General features: G+C 39.2%; 1 protein-coding gene and 1 long non-coding RNA gene across 2 annotated transcripts in view; one reads left to right on the top strand and one right to left on the bottom strand.

The window, feature by feature from the left end:
- ntng2b (netrin g2b) overlaps positions 1-3,069 on the bottom strand; it is a 73,598-nt gene extending 70,529 nt beyond the window's left edge. The window contains 1 exon segment of the mRNA XM_046868104.1: positions 773-3,069. The gene's annotated coding sequence lies outside the window, so the exon portion shown is untranslated.
- Positions 473-18,234, top strand: LOC124398086. The gene is made up of 3 exons (XR_006928012.1): positions 473-624; positions 16,144-16,354; positions 17,528-18,234. It is a non-coding gene; the product is annotated as an uncharacterized LOC124398086 (long non-coding RNA).
- Positions 18,235-18,753: the final 519 nt, after the last annotated feature.

Genomic DNA, 18,753 nt, shown 5'->3' with positions numbered 1-18,753 from the left:
TGAAACTGCATTTTGTTGCTGTGTACCTGAACTATGTAGATTTATCTCTCTATCTCTCTATCTATCTATATATCTATCTATCTACATTTGTAATTTGTAATGTATTTGCAAACAATAAAATAATAGTTCATGAAGTGTTTTAAACATGTGACTTAAACACTTGTGATAGGTCAACAAGTATATGTTTTTTCAAAGATTTTTCAGCACGAGTCAAACTTAAAGGTACTGTAATACTGGCCCAATTTATGAATAGAAAGCAAACATTTGCTAGATAAACTAATAACTTTTTTGTCCTCCATGCATTAGTAGGGAGGGCATGCTATCCCATAATCCCTCTTCATCATTTGTTTGATTTTAAGGAATTGCTATTCCAATGCACTGCATGGTGCGGGTGATGCACTGTGACTTGCCGAGTCTCTCTCTCTCTCTCTCTCTCTCTCTCTCTCTCTCTCTCTCCTCCGCATAGCGGACGGCAGCGCGCGGGGTGTGTCGTGTCCCCGTTACAGTAAATACGAGTTACTGCAAGACAGAGCCAATGATAACGAACACCGATGGAGCTCGCGCTTAACCATCGACGCGACTTTGGAGCAACTTTTAAGTGTCGTCGCGTGCATGTTAGTAGCAGTAAGTACCGTTTAATTCGCAGGAAGCTCGAGCCGTACCGGGTGCGCGTGAGATGTGGGTGGATCGTACCGTCCCGGAGTGTCCCCCCCCCACTGCAGTAGTTCTGATGAAGGTTGGTTCGGTTAGTTCAGAGTTCAGCAGTACTTACCGGGACCCTTTTATATTTTGCGCGAGACTCCTTCCATGTGCCGCGTGGTGCCAGGTGCGCGCGCTCCGGTGTCCCCCTGCTCTCACACGCTCACGTGCGGTTTTGGAGTGCGCTCGGTCTGCCCTCTTGGGAAAAGATGCTCATCTTCCGTGTTTTGTTGTATTGTTGTTGTTTTTTCTTCTCTTTCCTCCTCCTGCTCCTGCGTGTGAAGCAGCTCGACTCTTCTCCCAGGAAGATGCCCTACTTCCGTAAGCGAGGTGTGGGGTAAAGCCGAATTCCCACGCAGCAAATGCGGGAAGGAGCTGCAGCTTTCCAAAGTAAAACGACGGACTTTGCACGCGCCCTCCTTTTGCTCTTACCGACTTTAAAGGATTGGATTTGCCCCGCGCGCTCAAGGGCAACATAAGAGGGTTGAAGGGAGGGGGGGCATCGCGGGGGAAAAATAAACTCCCTCCTCTTTCCCCTCCCTTCTTTCCTCCATCTCTCCATCCCTCCCTCCTCTACTCCCTCCCGCTAATCCGTTATTCCCCCATCACTCTCACGCGCTATCTGAGCCGCTTTTATCTGTCCGCGCTCTCACTAACACGGAACCACCCTGAGCGGAGCGCGCGCTAGAGACTGGCAGCAGCGCTGTGGCGCGTGCGAGCGCTTTGGCTGGTTCTACTCCTTGTTACAGACAGACAGACAGATATAAACGCTTGACGCCCTTTCATTTAAACAGTTCTCCCCTTTGGAGCCTAAGTACCAAGTTTTCTAAGTATAATAACTCTGGGATATAGAAAATGCACCACAAAACTGACTACTTTCATGCACAACTAAATAAACTTCGAATAAAAAATTAATTAGGTCTATTACAGCCTATTTAGGGTGGACAAAATAGTTATCTGGGGTATGAAATCAGTAGTACACAAACATGTTCTAAGAATGTTGTCAGCTTGCTGTCATGGCCACTGTCATATCTGCATCCTTGTAGAAAAGCCTGCAGTATTGTGACTCATTGAAAAAAGCAGGCTAAACTACAGTATATTGAACAATCTGTTAAGTTTGGACCTAAATCTCTAGGGACATCAAACAAAAAAAAACTTCATCCACCACTTCTTCTGCATTGACTTCTGCATGTATGTTTGCAATTTTTCATTGCAGAGAGGGTGTGGCATGCATGCTTCAAAAACCCTTGCCTAAAACAAACAAACAAACAAACAAACAAAACAGTGTTTCATGTGTATATTCAGTGCTATGCATTAACCAGCCTTTAGCTAAAAGCTGATTGGTTGAGGTGGGGAGGTGTGTCCGGCTGTGCCCTCGGGCAGCGGTATGACTAGCCATTGCAATCTTTTCTATCTGTTTTGTCATGGGTTGTAAAGTAATATAGACAGTATAATAGTTTAATCTGAATGCCAACCTGGCATTGTTCCTATGCAGCACTATAATAAGCACAAAGCATCTGGAAGGTGTAGTAGGAGGGAAGAGAGACAGAAGAGTCACTATACTGTAGCTCTGCTTGTCAGCGTGAGAACAAAATGCATGCTGACATATAAATGTTTATTATTTATATTATCTATACAGTTCATGGTGCATGGGTTATAGTGTGCTAGTTAACATGGACATTTTATTGGCATGCAGCAGCTTACATATTTACCTTTATATCTCATTTTGCAATCAGGCCATTGTGCTGTGGGATAAAAAAAGGTGACCTTACAACCATTAGGAATTTGAAAATTGAATTGTAGGTTGGTTCCCATATAGAGTATGGATTGTGCAAAATGTGGAGTGAAGCTTTTGTATTCAAAAGCATGAGAGAAAAAAACAAAAAACAAATACCCCCAAAAAAAACAAACAAAATCATAAATGCACAAAGAAAGTTACCCAATGAGGCAGGGATCTTCCAATAACCTACAAGTACAATCAATAAATAATGTGCACACACACTCCCCTGTAGAACATGTTACATGTAAACACAGGACATTGCTTTATTTTAAACACTTTATAATATTGTGACAAATTTGCAGTGTCGCTCAGTGACAAACATCATGTCAGGATCAGACTGGATTAGATACTCAGATCTTGGATGTTGAAAAAAAGGAAAACAGTAAGAATGATGCACCATTATTTGCAGGGTTTGTAGAGGCTAAGTCTAATTGGAAACACTTGTACAGAAGCTAAATTAATGCTGATGGAATGGAGCGTTAATTCAACAATTTACATTTTAATTTAAAACTGGAGTTAACTGTATAGTAGTGAATAGTATGCTTAAGGGAGTAGATTTTTTATTGGTGTGAAAGAGAGAGAAAGGGAGTGTGTGTGTGTGTGTGTGTGTGTGTGTGTGTGTGTGTGTGTGTGTGTTGTTTGTGTGTTGTGGGTGGTTTGACTTGGAAGCTGCTCTATGCCTCGGACTGGGCGTGTTGACAGGAGCGGTGTTTCCGATCGATAGTTTGTCCTTGTTGTGTCTCAATGGAAAGATTTCTACATCTTACTGAGCTAGTCCTTCACCATGGTTGCCAGAGTGTTTTTTAAATTCAGATTTTCATCCTTATCCAGCTTTAACTCTAACCCAATTTAGAAGAATCCAAACAGAATAAGCCACAGAATGACATTCCACTACATTGACATTAAATTCAGGGATTCTGCGAAACTCGTGGCTACATCTTCACATCTGCCAAAAGGTCAGAAATCACACAATCTGGCAACCAAACCACACCGCTGTCTATCACTACTTTATTAAATAATGGTGTATCGTGTAGGAATATTGATCTTCACTTAGAAAACTTTGCTTGATTTAATAGCATTACCTAAAAAAGGGAAAAGTTCAGCTCGCAAATGATTATAATTAATCACGTCAGCCGATCTGTGAAACACAACTCACGTGCAACATACCATTTATCACATTCAACAACTCTGCCAAAAACACCCCAGCACATGTGCACTGAAGGGATGTGTTGTGCATTGAATTGATTATAAGCCCTATGTCAGCTAGCTCTTTCATATCATTCTTATTGTTCTACAATGCAGAAGCAAATGAAGAGAGATGATAACGGAAGGTGTAGGGTTTGCAAGCTATGCAAACACATCACATTACTGACAATCAAGATGTAAAACTAAATAAATTAATAATGCAACCCCAGTGGCTTACAGCTTCAGTATATCTAAAGTTTTGCTAAATGACAAGACACTGAATTGGAAACAAAAATAATAAAAGATTGGCACAAACGTGAAGAATGAAAATATGTGCAGGTCAACAGTTTGAAATATCAAATGAAAATATCTTACCTATAAAATACATTTTTGTAAGATTGTCTCTTTGAAATGGAAATATCGATTTCTTAAATGAAATTTGAAATAGTCTATCACTATTCACAGCTGGGGTTTTTTTTCTTTTTTTTTTTTTTAATGCATTGAATTTTTTTAAAATGCCGAAAGGAAAACGTGGCATATACAAGAGCTCAAATTTCAAATTAGTCCTCTTAAAAACAAAACAGCAGCATAAAAAAAAAAACTATCATCCAGAGATCACAAATTTGAAACTTGATGATGCTACACCCATCTATAGCCAAAAGTCAAACCTGGCCATACTCTTAGACAAGGTTAGGTGGCATGCTCTCAATTTTATCAATCTCAGTGACAGTAGCCAATAATGGGCATTCTGTGAGCTCATGCTTGCTGAAGGGGGTGGATAGCAGAGTTTGTTTATCCCACCCCATGATGCAGAATAAGCAGTATTTGGAAAAGATGCAATTGGCTGTCTTTACTCATCTCATGGGAAGCACAAGATAGCCTCCTGAATTGGCACCTGTCATATGAGTGGTAGATTAACTGGTTGGTAAATTGTCTTAAACCTTGTTTTCAGAACTACACCAACCAGGCATCAAATGATGAAATTATAACATTATGACCGGTGAAATGAAAAACACTGATTATCTCTTCAATCGTGGCACCTGTTATTGGGTGGAATATATATGAGGCAGCAGGTGAACATTTTTTGCTTAAAGGTAATGTTTAAAGCAGGAAAAATGGGCAAGCGTAAGGATTTGAGCAAATTGACAAAATGTCAAATTGTGATGGATAGATGACTGGGTCAGATCATTGCCAAAATTGCAGCTCTTGTGGGATGTTCCTGGTCTGCATTGGTCAATATCTATCGAAAGTGGTCCAGGGAAGGAACAGTGATGAACCGATGGCAGTTCATGGATGGTCAAGGCACATTAATACATGTGGGGAGCTAAAGATGAGCTACGTTATCTCAAATTGCCGGAGAAGTTGATGCTGTTAATTCTCGATGGGTCAGAACTGTTTTGGCAGCAAAAGGGGGACACAAAATTAGGCAGGTGGTCATAATGTTATGCCTGATTGATGGCCATAAAGTTTTGCCTGGTCAGTGCATAGCAGCATGCAGCTGGTAGAATTAGCCAGTAAGCATTGTTGTCTTGTGTCAAGATGTTTTCACTGAGCTAGCATGTAATGACAGTCACTTGATGACCTCAGTGCAATTGTTATTTGCATGGAAAAATCATTAAATGAGAGAAGACAAGGTTCTGTGCAAAACCCAGCCCATGCACACAAAGCACTCTCAGCCCACCCCTTTGGATTGACTAAGAAAATGTCTAGTGTAAAGAAACCTAAAATGTCCCAACCCAGAACCAAAAAGGGCTAGGTCCTGACCCAAAGTCTCGTCCTACAAAGCCATTTTCTCTAAATACATTTAATAAAGGATAAAAATCTATCTTCACAGCTCTTGCTGACAGAGTACCAGTGGAGAAATGTATTGATTAATGCCTGACTTAACAGCTACAGACAGAGGTGCATTAATTGGTTTACCTCATACATGGCCAAGCCCTGAATAATTGGCACATCACATCTCACACCTCATCTCCTACACTTCCATTAGTCTTAAGATTACTGCACGTTTAATTATATAATCCACAAATCTCCTTGTCTGAATAAAAGCCAAAGTGTCTGCATCATTTCCTTAATGTAAACTATGTCCATAAAAAGCCCAAAAACTAAACAGTATCCTTAAATTCCTTCACACTTCTCGAAGTAGTAGTAGGGAAGCCAGTAAAGCAAATGCATATGTATGGCTATCAGGAGGGTTCTATTAATTTCATGCAGTAGATTTAGACCTCACTTTGAAGTATCTTTATCCATTGTGCCTATTCACCTTGGCTCTTAAACAGCTCTTCATTAAACTTGACCTCAAAAGCATACACACCATCCAGTTTTTTTCAAGTTTAATGAATAGAAAACACTCTTTAGCACTACTTTTGGCCACTATGAATACATTGTTATGACATATAGATTGTTCAGTACCCCCTTCCAAATTCAAGGTCTTTTTAACTGTGGCTACTTCTGTACCAGAAACATGTTTTGTACTGAGAATGTGCGAAAACTTGATGTTTGTTCTGTGCATATGTGTGAAGCTACTATCACCAATGTTTTTATTATTTTCTAGCGATATGTTTTATTTTGTGTTTCATGTAGCTTTAGGAATTTTTCTTGACAGCATTAAATTCCTGACAATTTATTGTCACCACAAGTTAGAACAAAGAGCAAACGTGAAATTCTGCATTAAACAGAGACTTTTGACATGACATACGTTTGACATGCAGATGCTGCAATGAGACATTGGCGTTGTTTTGAGTGGCACGCATGCTTCAGGAGTGGAAGAACATCACTGAAAGACGACAAGAGATCAGAAAAACTTTCAATTAACTCAACCCCTAAAAATGTCGGAACCATACGGCAACTTGTGCATGATGTTCGTCCGTGAACAATGCAAATGATCTCACTTCCGTATCCAAACTATTTGCCAGATTTGGCTCCTGCAGACTTTGCTTTCTTCCCAAAGATGAAGATCTAGCGCAAAGGTTGCTGTTTTGACACCATTGCTGAGATCCAACGAGAATCGCAGAAGGTGCTTCACATACTTCAAAAAAGAAGACTTCTATGATATATTTCAGAAGTGGGAGCTGGGCATGCCATATTGCTGTGCAAGGGGACTATTTTGGAGGTGATAGTGTGTAAATTTAATTAAATAAAATACTTTCTTGTGACCAAAGCTAGTATCGAAAATGTTTGATACGTAAACAACATCATGGTTTATTAGTTTATTAAAAGAATACATAGTCTGGATGTATTTTGATTCATAATGTAGGGTGGTTCTTTTGATCTCAATATGTCACAAACAAAAAAAAGTACAATCCACAAGAAAGTAGCGATGTATGTTTATTTCATCAGGCAGCAACAATTTGCAACCTGATATCACACACACTTTCATTTGTTTATCTTGCTTCATCAGCACTTTAAAGGTGAACTTGGCTATTCTGCTGCTGTCTCCATATCTGATTAGATAGATATTGATCAGACTCAGAGTGACAGGGAATTTGTCGGAGATTGAGACTTCTGTTTCTGTCGACAAAATCATGGTGGCACAACGGAGTGCTGCCAACACAGACCCAGATGTCTTGAATAGGCTGACAGATTTTCTCTGTTGTAGAGTAAGGTGGGTTCATTGTCGCTTGATCTCCACTGCTAAACAAATATCGGAGCTGTGATTCATATGTGACACATCTAACACAGACATGACTGCCAGTCTACTTTATACTATAAGTTGTCATGAACCATGGTGTTCGCAAACACTGGTTCAAATTTAATAGAGGTGTCAGCTGAGTGTTCAGTGGTCACTTGTAAGATGTACAGTTTTAGCTCAAATGTGCTTGCAGTAATATAGTTTGCATATAATCCATGTAATACAAGCTGATATGTATGTTATACCTGATATATGTTGGATGTAGATCAACCATATTTTAGAGCTGTCTTTTATTAAGCTTGATTGTTTTTCTTATGTAGGAAGTTAGTCAAGATTATAAGCCACATGATATTGCAAAAATACCTTTATATTTGTCTTAGTTAAGCAGGCTGTTGTGTATAGTCATGATGTATTCTGTCATATAAAGTATATGTATAATATAAGGATGAGGAAATGACTTTTTTATTACTGTAATCACTGTGCAGTGAAGGCTAAGCTTTTGTGTTAAACTGGATCTAATAACCATCATCTCATTCTGATCAGACATATCAGGATCTTGGTAGCCTTGGTAGGGAGAAGATTGTGATTTCAGATAATCATTGTCTTTGAGAGAGCTAATCAGGAAGTCTGAACATGCCTATTCTCTGATAACAAAAACAGCACTTACATAGGCACCTGAAAGGCAGCTAACATTGCAGTGATACTATGATTTGAAAGATGATACAAAGTGAATTGAGGAAATTATACTATCTGCTTCAGCCGATCAGGAAGCATCTTCCTGTAATAAATGTGTTCATTACTGAAAGCTTGTTCATTTGAAGAGTTTGGACTGCACCTGGCATCCCAGGCCTAAATATTTTCTACATAGAGGTGAATCTTCTTCAAGGAAATGATAAACCAACTTTAAATACATTTGTATAAAAATATTTGAGGTAGAAATTCTGCTTTTCTATAAAATAGTTAGCACACCTACAATAGAAATGAAAAAAATTTAAAGATCTAACATATTAAGGAGAAATCCAACATAAAGGTAGTGGAGACAGCTGACGTCAGCTTTAAAGTTCCAGATGTAATGGATTATATATCATAGTAGCATCAGAAATTACACTTTCTAGTAAACCATTGAGGATAGTAGCCTAAGCATTAAAGTTCAAGCAAAGTTGATCCTCATATGCTTCCTTATAGTGTGAACATAAAGAAGTGAGATCTTTAGGACAGACTAAAGAAAAATATCTCAATAATTTGAATAAACTTGTAGGAGAATGAAAACTTACAACTTACAAAAATCTACAAATCACCTAAACAATTTAATAAAAAGCTGGCACGTGTTTTTTAGGCTCAAGTTACAGTATGTTTGAAATTTGCATGTTCTTCAAGTCGGTTACTTCTCCTAACCTGGATACAACAGTTAATTAACATAAATGAACAAGTCAATAAATCTTTTATGTAAATGACAAGCATGTATTGATCATACATAGTGATTTGCAAGTCAGGATTTTTGAGGATGTGAGGTGGTTTGTTTCTTGTAACCTTCTGATCTAGAGTTCAATGCCTTAACCACTTAACCTACTGTGCCTGTGGGCACCTGGCCATAAGATTGGTATGTCAGTTTTCAACATCCTACTCCACATTTAGTATCCATTTAGTCCCCAATACAAATTAACCCCCGCTCCCAATTTACATGTATTTAAGCCTTACCATTAAAAACATCAGCACTTGACTTTACTTCACTGCCCTTGTTACTGAGTATGCACAAATCTCCACAATCACATTCTAAACTCTAGTGGAACATTTTCCCAGAAGAGTGGACTAAATATGGAATGGAGTGTACATTTATTGCAATTTTCTAGCAGTGGTGGACAGTAGTACATGTACAGTACAGACCAAATGTTTGGACACACCTTCTCATTCAAAGAGTTTTCTTTATTTTCATGACTATGAAAATTGTAGAGTCACACTGAAGGCATCAAGGGCTATTTGACCAAGAAGGAGAGTGATGGGGTGCTGCGCCAGATGACCTGGCCTCCACAGTCACCGGACCTGAACCCAATCGAGATGGTTTAGGGGTGAGGTGGACCGCAGAGTGAAGGCAAAAGGGCCAACAAGTGCCAATCATCTCTCTGGGAACTCCTTCAAGACTGTTGGAAGACCATTTCAGGTGACTACCTCTTGAAGCTCATCAAGAGAATGCCAAGAGTGTGCAAAGCAGTAATCAAAGCAAAATGTGGCTACTTTAAAGAACCTAGAATATGACATTTTTCAGTTGTTTCACACTTTTTTGTTATGTATATAATTTCATATATAATTTCACATGTGTTAATTCATAGTTTTGATGCCTTCAGTGTGAATCTACAATTTTCATAGTCATGAAAATAAAGAAAACTCTTTGAATGAGAAGGTGTGTCCAAACTTTTGGTCTGTACTGTAAATCGTTACTGCACTTACAGTATTTCACAAAATAGTCCAACCCTCAGGTGCAGAAGCTGCTTCAAAAAACAGATGAATGATTGCTGCTAGCATTGCTTTATGGGTTGCAGAAGTGGAAGCTCCACTTGTCAGAGCTTAGACCGCACACTGCAACAAGTCGGTTAACAAGGCCGTTGTCCCAGATGGAAGCTTCTTATGAAGCTGGCTAACAAGAAAGCCCACAAACAGTTTGCTAAAGACAACCTGTCCAAGAGCATAAATTACTGGAACTATGTCCTGTGGTCTAAAAGATAAACCTGTTTGGCTCAGCTGGTGTCCAGCATGTGTGGTGATGCATGGTGGTGGTAGCATCATGGTCTGGGGCTGCATGGTACTGAGGAGCTGCAGTTCATTGAAGGAAACTGGATTCCAACATGTACTGTGACATTTTGACGCAGAACATGATGCCCTCCCCTCAGAAACGGAGGGGAGGGCCATGTGAGCCATGTGTCTAACATCAGGTTTTGGGCTCATGATCATTTTTAAAGATATTAGAAGTATAAATGAAAGCAAATATTTTTGTACTTTTACTTAAGTTAAATATTAAATAATATAACAATATTTTACCTAGTTTGTCTTTACTTTTACTCAAGTAGTACACACATTTTTTTTTTTACATTTCTAAGGTCTATGCAAATGCAGGCCTTTTACCTGGACATCTGATGTACTATTCCCTTGTGTGTGACAGCCCTGTCCACACACATTTACACACATTGAAAAACAGTAGGACGTTTGTATACATATGACCTATAGCAAGTCCCTCAAGGAGACAGTGGAGTTAAGCTGTCAAAGTCAATAGTATTGCTCATAAGTCAATACTGGTCAGAGTGTCATGGTTTATAACAACTCATGTGTCATCAGGTCAAAAGTGATGGGAGACCGAATTAAACCCCAAAACATCCTGTAGAAATAGAAATACACTGTATGGACAAAAGTTTCTGGACACCTGACCCTAAAATTTGCAGGTGTATTTTTAACATCATAGCCCCTATTTACTGTTATAAAAGCCTATATTTTTGGAGTGTTGTTGTGTAGATTTGTGTTAATTTAACCATATAGTGTCAGTAAAGTCAAGTACTAATGTAGGATAAGGCAGCTTGAGGTTCAGTCACTGTTTCAATTAATTCCAAAAGTGTTTAGTAGGGTTGAGGTCAGAGAATTACAACAGGCCACTCAAGATCTTTCACTCTAACTCATGTAAACCATATCTTTTTGGAGATCTCTTTATTGCATTTCGTCTCTCTGCACTGTCATGCTGGAACAGGTTTGGGCCTCTAAGTGAAGGGAAAATCTATTGCTACTTCATTTAAAGACATACACAATGTGTGCCTCCAAATTTGTGGTAATTGTCAAGTCGAATCATGAAGTTTTCATTGTCATTTCAACCATATATAGCCACAGTACACAGTGAAATAAAACAATGTTCTCCAGAACCCTGGTGCTACATGAAAACAACATAGAGCTAAATAACAGAATATAAAGCTAAGGACTAAAGTAATTGTTCTAGCACATCATGGGCAACTTAGTGCAAACAGTGCAAGACAAAAGAAAATACAGTAACAATACAATACATAACAGTGTGGGACATACACAAAACAAAAAATAGAGCAGACCATTTATCATAATTATTTACATATCTACTGTTTCCTTTATACAGTGGAACCCCGTTGTACGAGCATAATTCATTCTTGAAAAAATTGCTCGTAGGTCCATTTGCTCGTATGTTCAAACTATTTTTCCTCATAGGAATGAATGTAAAAGTGATTTAATCCGTCCTAAGATCTCATTCGATTGCTTATTTCTGCACTTAAAAAGAATTTGTAGCCTATTTTTAAAAACAAATACACCGCAAATTACCGTAATATAAACATAATAATAATAATTTAACACTTACCCATGTGGTAGTGGTTAATTGCGAGTGTGAGACGCGCACCACGCTCGTAACCTCCTCGGTTTCCTTGATAATTCTATTTACTTTCGTTTTCACAGCACCATCACTGATTTTCTTGGGAGACAGATTTCTAGTGAAATAAAAATATAACAAAAAAAAAAAAGTTACTGTGGGAGAGCGTATGAATACGGGAGCCACTTTTATTTGGGTTTTTTTGTGTGTTGGTCTACTTAGTGCCCCACGCAGCACGTCTCTGGCACGTGTGCACACACACACACACACACACACACACACACACACACACACACACACACACACACACTGCCACAGTTACGTTTTTGTTGCACTGAACAATGAGAGCGACTGAGTGATACGTCATCAACGAAGGCGACTGATGCGACCCTCCGCTGAAAACGGGGAACCGGCAGCATGGGTTTGCTCGTGCCTTCGAAATTTGCTCGTGAAACAGGGTAAAATTTTGCGAGCGGGTTTGCTCGTATCTCCGTTTGCTCGTACTATAGGTTGCTCGTACAATGGGGTTTTACGGTATAAGATGACCATCATTACATATGACAGATCCACTATACTATCAATTGGTATAGTATGGGAATCTGTGTGGGAAACAAGCCAGCATCAGGAACAGGGTGAGGAACAACACGCTCCCTTACCCAGTATCCTTTTAGCCAACATCCAGATGACTTTAAGGCAAGGGTTAAGTCCAGAGGGACTTTCGGGACTGCAACCTTCTCTGCTTCACTGAGACATGGCTAAACCCTGCGATACCAGACCACGCCATCCAGACGGCTGAGCTTTTCTCAGTCCACCGCATGGACAGAACAGTGGAGTCGGGGAAGTCAAGGGTAGGTGGAGTGTGTCTGATGGTGAATGACCATTGGTGCGACAGCACGAGCATCGTTCCTCTTTCACACTCTTGCACACCAAATCTGGAACTATAGACTATCAAATACTGCCCTTTCTATCTCCCTCTGGAATTCAGCTCGGTCATAGTCAGTGCCATATATATTCCACCTCAGGCAGAAACGGACACTGCATTTTTTTGTCCTCAAAGTTGTTGTGTTAGAAGAGGATTTGAGCGACTTTGACAAAGGCTAGACGATTGGGTCGGAGTATCTCCAAAAGTGCAGCTCTTGTGGGGTGTTCCCAGTCTGCAGTGGTCAGTATCTATCAAAACTGGTCAAAGGAAGGAACAGTGGTGAACTGGAGACAGGGTCGTGGCTTATTGATGCATGTCGGGAGCGAAGGCTGGCCCGTGTGGTCCAATCCAAAAGACGAGTTACCTAGCTCAAAATGCTAAAGAAATTAATACTGTTAATGCTCGACAGGTCAGGACTGGTTTTGGCAGCAGAAGGGGGACCATAACAATATTAGGCAGGTGGTCATAATGTTATGCCTGATCAGTGGCCATAAAGTTATGCCTGGCCAGGTACATATTTATGTCAATTTGTAAGGTCATACTTCAATGTTAATTATAAGTGCTTAATTATGGCTTTTTCACTATTTATTTAACTTTGTCCCATATAAGATTGCATAAAAATATATCTGTTATTGGAAAAAAAACAATAATTAATTTTTTTTATGTTAATAGATACACACTTGGTTATCTTGTCTGTAATAGAAATTAAGCATGAAAGACTCATCACAATTTATGTTACTAGAGGGAAATAAGCACAAAGAAAATCCATTTGAAATTATTTTACATGACATAAGATTCTGTAAAAAAAATATATTCTGTATAAAATCCTGTAAAAACAAAAAAGTAGTAAATATCCTGTTTAAATTTCTATTACAGCAGTGTTGTTTTTGTTACAGTGATTTGCAGAACTAGCTAGGTTTTGAAGCTGCAGCACCTGAACAAAGCACAGTATATAATATGCAACATGGGAATATTATTTTGTTTGTTTGTTTAGTGCCTTTTAAAATAAGCACTGTAAAATTGTAAAAGCGTGTAAAAAAAAAAGAATCTTGCATATTTTTATAATAGGTAATGTAATCATTACTGTGATATTTCAGGCTAAAGCTCATAAAAACATTCTGGTGTTTTTGCCAGAAAATATTAGCCTGCAGAGAAAATTAACACCACACAAAGAAAACAAAACAATATCAGTGCAGCTCTAAGTGATACTCCAAAAAAGAGAAAGGCAACCGCAAAGGCTTAAGCTGTGAAAAGCATTTACACCTCTGAATCCCATGTTTCTCATTTTTCTTCACTTTTTCTTCTAACACTTCTAAAATGTCTTCTTCTTCCACCTCAATACCTTCTATTTCCTTTTTCCTCTGCCTCTCCTTCCTAGTCCTTCTTTTTCTTCACTGCTTGAAAACTGTAAGCTGAATTTCAGCTCTCTGACTAATTTGGCAGAACTGTAATTGAGATAAACAACCAAATCTAGCACAGTTCCCTGTTTTGCTGTACATTTTTGCGCATACTTAAAGATGAAAAGAAGAAGAAAAGAATGCAAACCAGTATTATTAAAGAATGACTAACTAGTAACAACAGTTCAGTTGTTACTAGTAATGCAATACGCTTCTCTTTCTTACTTTAATAATATTTTTTGCATTTGGTGAAGCAATCATTGTTCTTATTGCTACTCGTATTCGTATTCTAAATACAATATTATTAAGAAGCTATAAGTGCTAACCTTTTGCCCTCTGCAAAAATTCACCACTTTTTTTTTCAGAAGTTTGCAGACATGTTCTTGAGACATAAATCATCTAGTGGACTTTGAATAGTTTGCTCTTGGATGCAAGATTTATTTATCACTGTTTTTCAAAACACATCTGTGGGAAGGAAATAAGGTGGAGGAACTCGTCAAGCAATAAACCACTATAATACATTCAGCTGCATGTACGCTTCAGATGGGGTCACTGTGGGGTTTAGGGGAGCTTTTCCGAAAATCCTCGGTTACTTGTAATTCAAATAAACAAGCTCATGTGTGCAAAGCCACCAGTAAGGACACACATTTTAATGTCATTTGTTCTATCTTAGAATCCAAACATCTGAGACCACTAAAATCAGTTTGTTTTAAAAGGAAAGAAAAAACAACTATATAACACACAATACTAACCTGAGAAAAATAGGAGACCATACTATTTAAATCAAGACCATGTGTTGATCCTCGTAAATACATTTAATGTTGTACAATCAGCCAATCTTATGGCTCTAGCACATTGTAAAAATTATTCAGATACAGGTCAAGAACTTCAGTAAATGTTTTTGGCATGGTTTAAATATTTCAGTATGTTGCTGATCTCCTGAGATTTCGTGCAAAACAGTGACTAGGTTACAAAGAAAGGTGCAAAAATACAAAAAAGCCTTCTGCAGGCTAAAACACTTTGTAGATAAGAGCGATCTGAGAAGAATGACCAGACTGACTACAGGAAGAAGCTAATCAAATGATCACTTTTTTAAATGTGGTGAGCGGAAAACCTTGCAGAATGCACAAAAATATCAAAAATGAAGGTGGATAGGCTACAACAGCAGAAGACCACATAAGGTTCCACTTCTGTCAGTCAAGTATAAGAATCTAAGTGGTGCTCACACTTTTCCAGCTTGATTATTAAACTTGAAAACATGCACAACAATGCCAGGGGTACAACAAATAAACTAGCGTTAGCGCAATGTTACTGTGGCTACTAATTCCATACAAGAAATAAGATTTGTTTCGCGCATGCATGAAAATGCCTAAGAATCCATAGCGCTAGAGTTAGCAGCGAGCCACTTCCTGGTTAGCAGCTAACGCTAGCGCTGTGGATTCTTTAGCATTTTCATTGACAATAATCAATTCTTATGATTGATTGACTGAAGTTCTTGACCTGTATCTGAATAATTTTTACAATGTGCTAGAGCCATAAGATTGGTTGATTGAAGTATGCTGAAATAAGTAGAACAGTTAAGTAGATCATATCTTTAGAAAATTAAATATTAAATATAAAACACACACAGAAACTTACATATGCATCTGTATTACCCAAAATGGGGTCTAAAAAATGCAAACTATTTAATTTTCCCATTTATTTTATTTTATTTTATCAATTTAATTTGTGCCAATTTAATTGATTACTCAATATAATCAATGTAATAAAATGTGTATTGCATTAATTTGATTTATTCTATTTTATCTATGATCAAATAGAATTTGGGAAACGGCTGACTCACATAAATGAGTGGAGCCACTTAACTCGCTGAAGTTTTGATCATGATTGGCGTATTGGGCACACCTGATCTAAGATATCATGTGCACAGACTCAACCAAACCTTGGTGAGTTATAGTCCATGATAATCTCAGATTTATCTTCTTGTATTTTCTATTATATAACTCTGATGACAGGCCTCCAGTCCATGCCCATCACTTGAATGTGCCTTGGCTACTTGTAATTGGAGTGGAGTAAATAGGGCTCACAAAACAGCTGGGATCCACCCCCAGCTGAGATGAACTCATGTCCACTAAACAATCTTTCCAAACCACCCCCTAGGCCAACCAACCCTGGCTGGAGGGATGCACTGTACATACACACAATACTGGAAAATATGATTAGCAAGCCCACCCTGGCTTTGCTGGACAGTAGGAGCACCATCACCCTGGCCTGGCTAATGATCCTGATCCAGGCCCCTAGGGCGGGGCCATCTCAAACTCCTTTGTGCAGAAGGATGTCCATGAAGTCCATGCCACCAAAGTCTGTAAAGGTGAGCGGCTGCTGTTTTTTTCCTGAAATGCAGAAAGAGACTGGTCGGGGTTTTGTGTTGACTGATTAACCCCTAGGAGATTCACAGGGACCAAGAGGCCAAAGATGCCTCCCCACCAGAACCCAGATCTGTCAGGATCTTCCAGGCGTGCACTTATGGCACTTCTGGGTTGGCGGCCATCTTGCTGTTTTACCCGTGCCACCCTGTATTTAAGGACACCTGAGACATTTAATCCCTGCAAGATTCTCTCACCCACCCTGCATGTTCTGTAACCTGATCCCGATCCCTGTTCTGCTCTGTCTCTGCTCTGGTTTGGACTCACTCTGGACTGTTTTTTGGTTTGTGCTTCTGCTCTGCCCTTTATTGTTCTGTTTGCTGGTTCTTGGATTTTGGTCTTTTTTTTGGACTTTGCATTGTTTTATTGGCCTTTGTTTTTGCCTTTGCCCTTGTTGGTTGCTCATTTTTATGAACTGTTTTCTTTCGGCCTATGTTTCCCCCCCCTGCCTGTTTTGTTTATTAAAAACGGTTTTCTCTATACCCCTGTGGCATCCTGCATTTGTTCTCCCCCTCCACTCAGTCTCATTTATGACAAGATCAGGCATGACCAAAGTGTCTGGCTCGAGAGAAGGTAAATCCTAATGTAGAAGCAATATTGTTGGGGACAGGTACTTCAGGTAAAGCAGGGGGGAATCAGCAGTGTGGCCAGCTGCTATCACACTCATAACTTCTGATAAAGGGAGGGTTTCTCTGCTAACTCACCAACCAGTAGGTGGTCACTTGGGAGGCTAAAACACCCTTGAGAAGCTAGGGGACAGGTTTCACTGCCCTATAATGGATGGAGAGGATTGAAATGTCTGTCAAAACTGACCCCAGTATCAATTAACTTCTCCCACCTAGCCTGCTCCTGCCCCACTCATCCCACTCCTAATCATTAAAAAGGGTTGGCATGGATTTGGTTGGGTCAATCTCAAAGTCTGCATAGAGTACAGACCGGTCATTGTGTACTACACCACCCGATACCCCAAAGCAGTCCCGCTCCACTCTAGAGCCACCTCTATGAACATCACTGGGAGCTTCCTTTTCAGCCATGCGGGAATCCCAAAAGACCTCCTGACACACCAAGGTACTCCCTTTATTTCAAAACTAATGCCTGATCTCTGTTGGCTGTTGCAGGGCAAACACCTCAGGACATCCAGCTGCACAGACTAATGGAATGGAGGAACTATGATAATACATCTGAAACAGTGCTTGCCGCTGTGCTCGTCTAAACCTTCTAGGGAGAGGAACACCCCATGTTGTATGTCATTTAGAAACTGACAACTGCTGACTAGAGATATGTCACAGTAGAACGAGAAGTCTTGGCTACGAAATGGTCTGCTGAAGAACTTGCAGACAGCAACTTTCTCCTTTCACATACCATGGTCCATTTCAGAAAATGGCTTGACACAATTGCCTATGTAGCCTGTTGGTCTCTCTCTTTACAGAACGTCTGATTTAAGGTTTAGCACCAAGCAGGGGCCAACCACAGCAATTCAGATGGGCTAGGTATGGGCTCTCTCTTTACAGAACGTCTGATTTAAGGTTTAGCACCAAGCAGGGGCCAACCACAGCAATTCAGATGGGCTAGGTATGGGTTATGGGCACAAACACCAACGTCAGTAGGCCATAGCTAAGGGGGGTACTGTGATCACATGCCTCCAGCCCACACCCACCAGGGAGAGCACTCTCCTAGCATGACTGCAGTGAGTTACAACAATAAAATGCAGATAATTTTGGTTTCTCAAATATCTAAACATAGATTCTGTTTAATCTATTTTAAGCAATATTATTTTTCGATGAAATGAAACAGGATTCAGACCAGATCTGTGTCTGTGTACTCCATTTCCTGATAATGCACATAAGATTGAGCTGACCTCACAGTAGCACCGCTCAAAATGATCGAAAATTGTACCTCTATCATTTTGAGTGGTGCTACTGTGAGGTCAGCTCAATCTTCACATTAAAACAATATGTGAATAAGCACACAACAATACCAGTACTTGACAGTTTAATAGAGACAGACAGTGTTATGTTGTAACAAATCACTCAAAAACAAGGTTATTATAGTTTAAAATAATAATAGCTTTTATTTATTTTTTATTTTGTTTCAGGTAGTCTTCGATCGAATAGCTTTAATCTTCAAACCTGAGTTAAAAATTAGGTTTCATTATTATTTTAGTTTCTATTATCTAATATTTGATATAAAAAAAGCAAAAAAGAGCAATGATATTTGTAAATGTGAATTTGGCAATCAAGAAAAAATGATTGAAAGAAAAAGAAAAGCAATTGTTTTTGTGTGTGTTAAATTGATCTGTTTTGACATTTGCCCATGGTCTAGTCCCATCATGGTAGTGCTAAAA

Source organism: Silurus meridionalis, chromosome 15 (assembly GCF_014805685.1).
Source record: "Silurus meridionalis isolate SWU-2019-XX chromosome 15, ASM1480568v1, whole genome shotgun sequence".
NCBI classification, from domain to species: Eukaryota; Metazoa; Chordata; class Actinopteri; order Siluriformes; family Siluridae; genus Silurus; species Silurus meridionalis.
This window is presented reverse-complemented; position numbering and strand designations above follow the sequence as displayed.